We start from the raw sequence: 10,377 nt of genomic DNA on the forward strand, positions 1-10,377 counted from the left end.
ACACTTTCATAAAAAAACCACCAAGCACGTGAAAAAATAATGGATCTGTGTTAAAAGTTCAATACCCGCTCATTTAACCTTCCAGGTGTTTTCGTATAAATGGCTTCAAGCTACTTTTAAACTGTGCATTTCTAGTGTGGTTCAACCAATGTTGATAAGAAAATCCCCAATTTTATATGAACTGGGGTCAAACAGTAGTGTTTAAACAAAACCTGTTTTCCTGAAGAACAGAAGCACTGGGCCACGTTTTGTTTTTTGCTTTGGTCGGCGGTTGCCTAGCAGCCGCGGTCTCCAAAGGCTTTAGCTTCCCTCCCCTTTTCCGACTTGGAAACGGACGTATTCACGGCAGGGGGCCCCCAGCGGTATGAACGCGGATGCGCTCTCCTGTCTGGATGCGCGGCGTGGCCACCGGGTTGCAGACGGTATATTCCGGAAAAGAGAAGCTGGCCTCTCAGCACAGGGTGCATGGAAAGCGCATTATCGGGCTAACGAACGGTGCAAGCTGGGAGTCTGGGCCACGTCTAACCCCCCTGCCCCCACCTCTCCATCTGTTCTGTACGAGACCTGGCCAACATAGAGTCTGAGCCGTCAGCCCTGCCGGGGCGGGTGGGAGGGGGGGGTTGGGGTTTGAGGCGGGCTGGGGCCCCCCTTTCCAAATGGCTCCCAGAGGCCTCCCTCCGGCAGGAAGATGTCACGGAGCCACAGGAAGGAAAAACAGGCGCAGCCGACCCTGCGGAGGTACTCTCTGTGCGGCCTGGGGCTTTGGGTCAGCGCCAGGCCTGACATCATCCGGCGCTGGGACCCAGATGTACGGCTCCCTGAAGCCAGAGCCTGGAGCCCGGCAGCGAGCGAGCGTGCGCGTTCTGAGCGGCTCCAGATTCACTGTGAGCAGTGGAGCCTCCAACAGCTGACTGGGTCAGGAGGAAACCGTGCAACCCCCTCGTCAACCCACAAAACATGCAGAGCCAGCTTAATACTGGTCCCCTGAGTGAGGCCAGTCTGAGGAGGCTTTAATTTGTCTTACAGACCAGCATGTACCTGCTTGAGGGACCCCTGGACTGGTTTTTATTTTATTTAGTTTTTCCTCCCTCTCCCTCTCTCCCTCTCTCTCTTTCGGAAGTTAACATCTCCCTTCTTCCCAAAGAGATTTCCTGCAGGAAGTCTTGTATCAGGGGTGAAATGGAGCTAGACGAGCACTTCCACCCCCTCTTGCTTCGACACCTGAAATGAAAAATGGACCACATGTGTGCCCCATTGTTTGGCAGAGATGAAAAAGCTAACGTGAAAAAAGTACACCTCCTGAGTACAGAAGAAGGACGTTACAATGTCAAAAGTCACTTGGTAAGTCAAGGTGGCTCTATCTTTCATTTTCCTTCCTTTTTCTTGCAAAACACCTTTTCCTTTTTTTTTTTGGTTGTTTTTCCTTATATTCTGGAATCTGGAGTTGGTTTCTGAGCAGTATTCTCAGATGAACCTTCACTTCATTTAGTGTAATTTGTTCTGGGTTCAAACTGCTGACCTCCCTTTCGACCTCAGGAGGAATGCAACTCCTGAGGAATGCAACTGAAGGACTTAAAGTGTGAAATAGTTTTATGCTTTTTTCCCTCCAAACCTGTCACAAGTGAAAGAATTCTGATGATTGCATGCAATAATTGCCATGCTATAGCTTTTTTTGTTTTAATGCACAACTGAACATACATTATGACAATTGGATCTTTGATGTCCTGTGAGTATATTTACTTGAAAATGCAAACTGTTGGGCCAATCTTTAATTGCAGCCTCTGTACAAAAGTAACAATGCACTGGATTCATATTATTGTAATACAGTGAATATATTACCTTGCACAGTGTGACTCTTAAGAGGAATTACAGAGATAGACAAATTAATTGTGCACTCAAATCAAATCAAGCATAAAATTGAATGTTCATAACAGTAATGTACACTCAGTGAGCACTTTATTACTTATTTCTTGGACTTATTTTCTGCTGCTGTAGCCTATCCACTTCGAGGTTTGACGCGTCGTGTGTTCAGAGATGCTCTTCTGTATACCACTGTTGTAATGCGTGGTTATTTGCGGAACTGTCAACTTTCTGTCAGCTTTGACCTGTCTGTCCCTTCTCCACTGACCTCTCTCGTTAACAAGTTTTTGCCCACAGAACTGCTGCTCACTGGATGTTTAATGTTTTTCGCGCCATTCTCTGCAAACTCTAGAGACTGTTGTGCGTGAAAATCCAAGGAGATTGAGATACTCAAACCAACCTGTCTGGCACCAACAATCATTCCCCTCTAGACCACATCTGCATGCTTTTATGCATTTAGTTGCTGCCACATGATTGGCTGATTAAATATTTGCATTAACAAGCTAGTGTACAGGTTTACCTAATAAATTGCTCACTGAGTGTAGATTGCTAAAAACCTGACAAATGTATGAAAAGAAATCAATAAAATGAGACGTGGAGAAAACAACAGCTGAACCCTGCCAAAAATTAATCTTCCCTTGTGGATCTCCTGCCAGGACAGACTTGGAAGGCCTGCAAGTCAAATAACAATGAGACCCCTATGTGTTGTAGTGATGGACTGTTATCATTTTGTGTATAATTTACTGGTGTGAGTGTATGGCTCCCCCATACAAGCACACAAATCACATACACATACATACTGCACACAAATACCCCACCCACCTCCAGGGATATCAACGTCTGTGTATTGAGGGGTAATATTTGGACAGTGGAGAATATTTGTGTGTTTTGCTCGCGATCTCTCTCTCTCACAAATTAAAATATATATGGGTTTTTGGCATAAAAGTACTGCATGAATTATATTCTTTCTGCATGGCCCGGGAAATTAGGATTACAAATGTGTCCAGTGTACTTTTTTTATCCTCCATCAAATCAAGTTCATATAAAAAAACTGCAGTCAATGGCTGCAAGTACTTTATTTTATGCATCTCTCTCTGTATTGTAAAATAAAGGTGTGTTAAAAAAAAAATCAGATTCCACACTAGGTGTTAAAATATGCGTTGAGAACAGGAAATTTAACTTCTCACTATAGTACAGTATTCTTCAACAGGACACTTCAAGCACTCGTCAGTGTGAGGCATCTGGCACAGAACTGGGAAAGCTGTACTAGTTATCTACGTACGCATCTACATTTTGTATAACCCGTTTTATTAATAGCAAGTGTCTAAATGAATATTTGGCACAGTATAATAATAGCGATACAATTAGCGGCAGCGATTCAAGTAGCAGTTTTTGTTTCTGCTGTCAATGATTTGCAGTTCCTCAATACTTTTCAAGCTCTGACGATTTACACCAACATTTAAACCAAAATGTCCACATTCGTTCACTTGAATACCGTGTTTACCACCAGCAACAGCTGGATGTGAGAAAATAAGTTCAGCGAGAACGAGCGAAAAGGAAATAAAAGACAATTTGTAAAGTCAGAAGATCACAGCTCCACATCCCAGCAGCGAGCGGGCTTCCAGACATTTGCAGCACAGCGGGGCTGGCTAAAGAGCTCAGTGCAGGGCTAATATTTTAATAACATCCGCCCCACAGCCCTCCGCTGGAAATAAACACTATTGTGCCGTATTTCAGACGGATGCTGACAAGGGGAGATGGCTCTCGCTCAACTCGCACAGCAGGAATATTAATGGCTGTCAGACACGCACCCCGGCCCAACAGGTCCGGGCCGCTCGGACAACGCCGCTTCCCACTTTTTATGGCCCCCTTCCACCTTTTTCTTCCCAGGAGGGGAGAGAGGTCTGGCAGACAAGACAGGGCGTGGCGGGGAGAGGGGGCGGGGGGGGTTGGAGCTAGCGACGGGCCACACGCTCCCGCGCACACAGGGCCTATTGTTTTCCAGAGGAGGAAGCGGAGGAATTCCCAGAGAAGAAACGGCGGACAATGCGAGCCGTTCCTGGACGAGGCCGGCTGCCGCGCAGACCTGGCTCCCGGTCCAACCAGGGCGGGGTCCCCCCGCCAAGGCAGAGGTGAAGATCCGCCTACGGCCGCTCTGGGTACGTTGCTTCCCTGCGTAAACAATGGAACAATGCGGGACAGCCCGGTGTGCGCAAGCGGTCCTCGCGAGAGAGTCCGCGTCAATCAGAGCACGGCCCACGATTAGATCTGCTAACGAAGAGCGCGTCTAACGGGGCGGGGAGGACGCGGGGTCAGGCCGAACCGCAGTCAACTCGGAGGAGACGTGTGAAGACAGCACACACGCATGCATAGACACGTGTGCATGCGGGTAAGCGCGTGAATGGTAAATGGTAAATGGTTGGAGTTTATATAGCGCCTTTATCCAAAGCGCTGTACAATTGATGCTTCTCATTCACCCATTCATACACACACTCACACACTGACGGCGACTGGCTGCCATGCAAGGCCCCGACCAGCTCGTCAGGAGCAAATGGGGGTTAGGTGTCTTGCTCAGGGACACTTCGACACAGCCCGGGCAGGGGATCGAACCGGCAACCCTCCAACTGCCAGACGACTGCTCTTACTGCCTGAGCCAATGAGACGACTGCTCTTACTGCCTGAGCCAATGAGACGACTGCTCTTACTGCCTGAGCCATGCCGCACACGCACATACACGCACGCCACGCATACTGTACACACATCCACAGATGCACATGCATATAAAGTATATAGAGGAAGGTTATAAATGAACTTCAATACAAACTATGGATAACTGTGATACCATTAGTAACTGTATCCATTATAATTGATTACCTGACTGAACGTTCGAAAGCAGCTGACCAGATCAGGACGCTTGTCCCTGGTTATGGTAATGCTCTTTGTACTTATATCAGAGAACAGCGTCTGCCAAGCGCCTGGAACGTACTGTAATCAGGAGAGTGTAGGTGGGGAAGACCGCGGCCATGACCACGGTCAGCACGGCACCGCGTTCCAGCTCGACAGATCAACAGGAAGCCGAACGCGCGAACCGCACCTCGGCCCAGCACACCGGACGGCGAGCAACCTCACGCACACAGTCAGGCTCTGCTCCTCTGCTCCGGCCTTCTTCACATGGGAAAGCCTTGCAGCTGCGCTCAGCCTGCACTGCCCTGGCGGGGGAGAGGGGGGGGGGGGGGGGGGGTGGAAGGCGCGGGGTCGCTGGGGCGTTGTGTTTCGCCACCCGGAGCAATCGCTGAGAGGATATCCTCAATCAAGGACCCAGAGTGCACAATGAACAACCTCACTGACAGAAACATGGAGCTCGCAGCTGGCCAGGCTAACAACCTCAGGGACCCTCCAGCGAACGCGGGGGCGGCCTGTCGGCTGCAGGCCCTCGGAAACCAGCGCTGCTTTTTTACCTTCGCTTTTTTGGTGGGGTGGTCTTTTCATGTAGCAATCGCCCCCCCCCCCCCCCCCCTGCCAAAAAGAAAAGTGTGAACTTACAGCCTCTCTCTCCCTTGGGGATGTACATCCTCAATTTTGTTTTTTCTCAAATTTGTGCATTTGTCTCCCTTCACAAGACAGCCAAAAAACTAGGCTTCAATCAAAAGATTACGTGCTTTACCACATACATTGACACACACATATCATGCTTCTATTCACTTTACATTGCTCTGTGACTTACGGCAAAGCTTCCATATCTTCACTGAACGCTGACCTCACTATAGTGCAGAAACACAGCACTGAATGTCTGTACAACAGCCTGACCTCACTATAGTGCAGAAACACACCACTGAATGTCTGTACAACAGCCTGACCTCACTATAGTGCAGAAACACAGCACTGAACGTCTGTACAACAGCCTGACCTCACTATAGAGCAGAAACACAGCACTGAACGTCTGTACAACAGCCTGACCTCACTATAGTGCAGAAACATAGTACTGAACGTCTGTACAACAGCCTGACCTCACTATAGAGCAGAAACACAGCACTGAACGTCTGTACAACAGCCTGACCTCACTATAGAGCAGAAACACAGCACTGAACGTCTGTACAACAGCCTGACCTCACTATAGTGCAGAAACACAGCACTGAACATCTGTACAACAGCCTAACCTCACTATAGTGCGGAAACATAGTACTGAACGTCTGTACAACAGCCTGACCTCACTATAGAGCAGAAACACAGCACTGAACGTCTGTACAACAGCCTGACCTCGCTACAGTGCAGAAACACAACACTGAATGCCTGTACAACAGCCTGACCTCACTATAGTGCAGAAACACAGCAGCTGAATGCTGTAAAGGACAGTCACAGAAGCAGAACAGTGGCGGAACTAGGAGGGGTTCTGTCATTGACATGGCCGCCATCATTTTCACCTGGCTTGAGTAAGGGTTCTTGCAGGCATGTCACATCTGCATTCGTTGCGTGGAGCCCATTCTAGCCTGAGGTCATCACCTCTAGCAAGGTCAGAGACATCAGTGTCCCTGCAGCTGGGGTTTTCTGGTGGCGGCCGAGTCTAGCGCAGGGGCTTCCTCCAGGTGGAACTCTTGTGTCATCCAACCAGCCCACTGTAAACACCTCCTTCTTCCCCCTTTCATAAACTCACCCTACAATTAATACAGATACAGTGCACATGTGAGCCAAGTGAACAGACACAATGAAGAGGCTTTTTCAAATGGTGATAAACAGGAAGTTTGACAACGGAGTGGGTCTGTGACAGCTGAAATGCTGAGAGGTTGAACGAAGAGTCCACACCTGCACCTGTAAGGCGTGCCTTGTGTCCCACACTTCCTTATTTAATGCACCATGCACGTTTCAGTAAGCCGGAGTAATTCATTAATCTATGACGTCTTTACATCTTTACATCGATGATGTCTTTAACTCAACCAATAGCTAATTCATTGTAAAATTTCACTATTCATCAAATCAGGTTTTTAGAAGTATTTAAAAAAATAATTGTTCTGCTATAATCATTTGGTGCACTGTCAGTCAATATTACATGTCCGTCATCCTTTTTATTTGGCTATTTTAAATATTAAAGTGCACTAATTGATTATGTAAATAGTAGAATACCATTAATACATTATGGAGCTAGAAAAGTGGCCTACACTTGTAAGTGGTTTGCACAGGTTTCTGGGCTCACATATTTATTAAGATGCATGAGACAGTTTTATTGCCCAAATATTTAACTTGACGGCATGTATCACAGGTGTTCTGTCGTAAAACATGATCAATGGTTTCAGTTTCAAGGTGCATTAAACTTCAAAACCTGCCTGAAACAAGGGCTTTGGGCCAATTAGTTCCAGGTTCCAGGAACTTCCTGTTTTGTCTTATTATTCGTAGGTCAAGAAATATGTGAAAGCAAATATTGCATAAGCCAACCAATCCCATCCTATTCAAGCAGCTTCTGAATAAACATACAGTTGTATGAATGGTTAGTGTGAAATTATTTAGTAAAATCTAAGCTGTGCGTTTTGTTTCTCTGAACAAGAGTTTCTGCCAAATACCTACAGTAAGTGTAAATGTGCACGGAAACCAAACAGAGACACGTAACGTGGTGGGAGACATGAGCTGGGGATAGTCATTTATCAGACCTGCCTTGTTCAGCCAGCCCTACCTCTGGTGACATGTGTACTTAACAGAGATAAACATGTACAACTCATCCATGACCCAAGCCAGAAGCATATAATAGTAACCACAAAGCGATCCACTGTTTCTGACTGCTTAAGTAGTTGAACTACAAAGTTACCTTAAAGCTTGCAAAAGGATAGTACAACTACTCAAAAATGCAGTTCAATGTGAGCAATGCCTTCTTCTTGCACATGGGGAGAACCAATAAGCAGCTCAGTGGGGAAAACAATGTGTGGCAATTTGTAGTTGACTGTTGACAGAGCCAAGCAGAGTGATTCTCACCAACCAGGATTAGGAGGGGGGGGGGGGGGTATTTGGTAAAACTGTGCAAAATGAGCAGTTTCATGCATGCGCCGCATTACCAGCGCTCCAATAGCAGCCCAGGTGTGATTCCATTTGAGTCCCTGCAGATTCATTTCCAGAGCAAAATCTGAGGATTTGCCTCGTGAGGGTTGAATGTTTTCTATTTTCTCAAAGAGCATGAGTGAAGGGGTGGTTAGTTCCTCTTTCAGTGGAAGCGCATTGTTTCTTGGAGGTGGAGGGGGTTTGTGGAGCAAGGCAGCTGAAAAACCAGAGGGGAGGAACGGAATAAGACAGTGGAACAGTGTTGCTAGAACCAGAAAGGGTTTTATTATGTTAGTTATAGGGTGAGGGCATAGGGTTCCACCAAGGTGTCAGGAGTATGGTCATGTGGCAGCAGTGTGCAGGAAAAGGGTGCACAGGTGTAGAAGGTGTGTGGAGAAAGCAGTGCTCAGAGGAAGGGCGTAGTCTGTCAAAAGACTAGGCTGTATGTTTTCACCATGGGAGAAATCATGCAGTGTGAGAGACGGAAGATGGAAAGTGAGGTGAAATGCACAGTAGTGCAGAGGAAAACTTCACACGTGGAAGAGACAATGAGAGTGAAGACAGAAAAGGGAATTGTGAGGAAAGTGCCAGACAGAGCTGGGACAGGGGTAAAAGGGGGGATATGACAAAGAAATCTGAAATACGGATGGAAGAGAAAAAGGTTTTTGGCAACGGTTATTAATTGTGCAAGTGAGATTGAAACAAAATTGGAGAGGATCAGGCTGGTGGTGGAAACAGCTATAGGGAGATAATTAGGGAGATTCAGGGAATTCTGGAGAAATGGTTTGGTGGGAGTCACATGACAGGGAAATAGAGAAAGGGTAATGCCAGTGGGTTTAGGAATGGGACAGTGCTTTTTTTTTACAAAAATAATTGAAGAGATGAGAATGAAATGCATTTAGTAGGTGGCAGTAGTGCAATAATCTAGGTCTACCCCATAAAAATTCAACAAAAGAATAAGAATTTTCAGAGCGTGACATGCTTTCCTGTCTTCTTAGAAGCAAAATATTGTTGCACTCCACCTGGCTGGTCGTAATAAAGCTGACCTAGAAATTCAGTGAGAATGAAAAGCAACTTCTTAGTGAGCTTCCGTATTTATTGTGATGATATACAGGTTGAGTGGAATTTAAATGCTGAGGACGATTGTTTGAAGTGAAACAAGTTCAAACAAGTTCCTTGATTGTTGCTGCCAACATTTCCTTGTGATGGTTGTGTTTTGTTGAGTGGACAAGCTGTTGACATTGCATAATTATAGATGTTGTCAGTCTCTGGTGACAGGTTTGTTGTATGTATATTTTTTGGATGGCAAATCCTCTGGGGGTAAAGATATATTTTTCTGAGTTTAGCGTGCTCCTGCAATAAGTGATATACCCAATTCTGCCTCAGTGCTGCCTCCTTGTGGGCTGGTTGGAAAATATCATCTTTATATTGTGAGAACCTGAGGGATATGACAGGGAGGTGGATAATCAAGCACAAAGTCCCCCAAGTAGGTGAACGCCTGTCGGGTGCAAATTTGGCACGGACTTGGGGCTTGTCCTCCATCAAAGAAATCTTTGTAGCCATTATGGAGCTGATCTGGCTCAAATGACCAAACTGTAGGATACTGCATGTTGCTAGGCTGGTCCTTAAAAAGCTGGCCTAGATCTTCAATGAGAAAGAACAGCAACTGCTACTTCAATTTGCAAAGAAGTTAATATGTGTTGGAGTGTTGAAGTGGAGTTATTTTAAGTGACGCACAACAACACACAATAAACATAACATTAATGGTAAAACCACAGTAATTGTTCTAAGGAGCCAGGAAAGGAGGCCAGACTCTGGACATTAACCTGCAGACTTGAATAGAAGTGCCCCTGGGCTGCAATCAAATAGAGGTAGTGGAACTACTCCCCAACACTGGTAACAAGAGTGGGGACAGTAGGGACAGTGTTGAGTGAGGGAATTGGTGATGGAAAGAAGACAGGATAAGGGATTCAATGAGTGGTAATTGGAGTGAAAACTGGAGATCGCAGAAAACTCAGCAGGAGGGGAAATTAACTATCTATCCATCTACCTATCACAGCACAAGTAATTTTTTAGCAGTTGTGATGCCATCACTACATTCAGGCAACTGTAAGGCTAGCGATTGCAGTACTCTATCCCAGTGCGCCACCTTGTGGCATAATTTATTAATGACACCACTGCTGATCAAATGCCTGATACATCTGCAATTTAATATGTGGCAGGTGCAGTAACATACAGTGGGAATACTCTGGGGCAGGAGGTTGGCCAAGCGGCCAGCTTTCGAGCGATCAGTTCTGCCAATTGATAGCTGCCCCCTAGTGATACAAATATTTTCACTCAAAATTCTAGTTTCTCATTGGACTCCATTCATGTTTGACAGCAAATTCAAAATATGTATGCTCATACAGTATATTGATGTTGAATATATGCCATATCCTTTGCTTTGACTTTAAATTCCTATGTAGCAAAGTGTTAGTTTTTGTGGCCATGTATTCA

This window comes from Conger conger, chromosome 10 (assembly GCF_963514075.1).
Source record: "Conger conger chromosome 10, fConCon1.1, whole genome shotgun sequence".
NCBI lineage: Eukaryota > Metazoa > Chordata > Actinopteri > Anguilliformes > Congridae > Conger > Conger conger.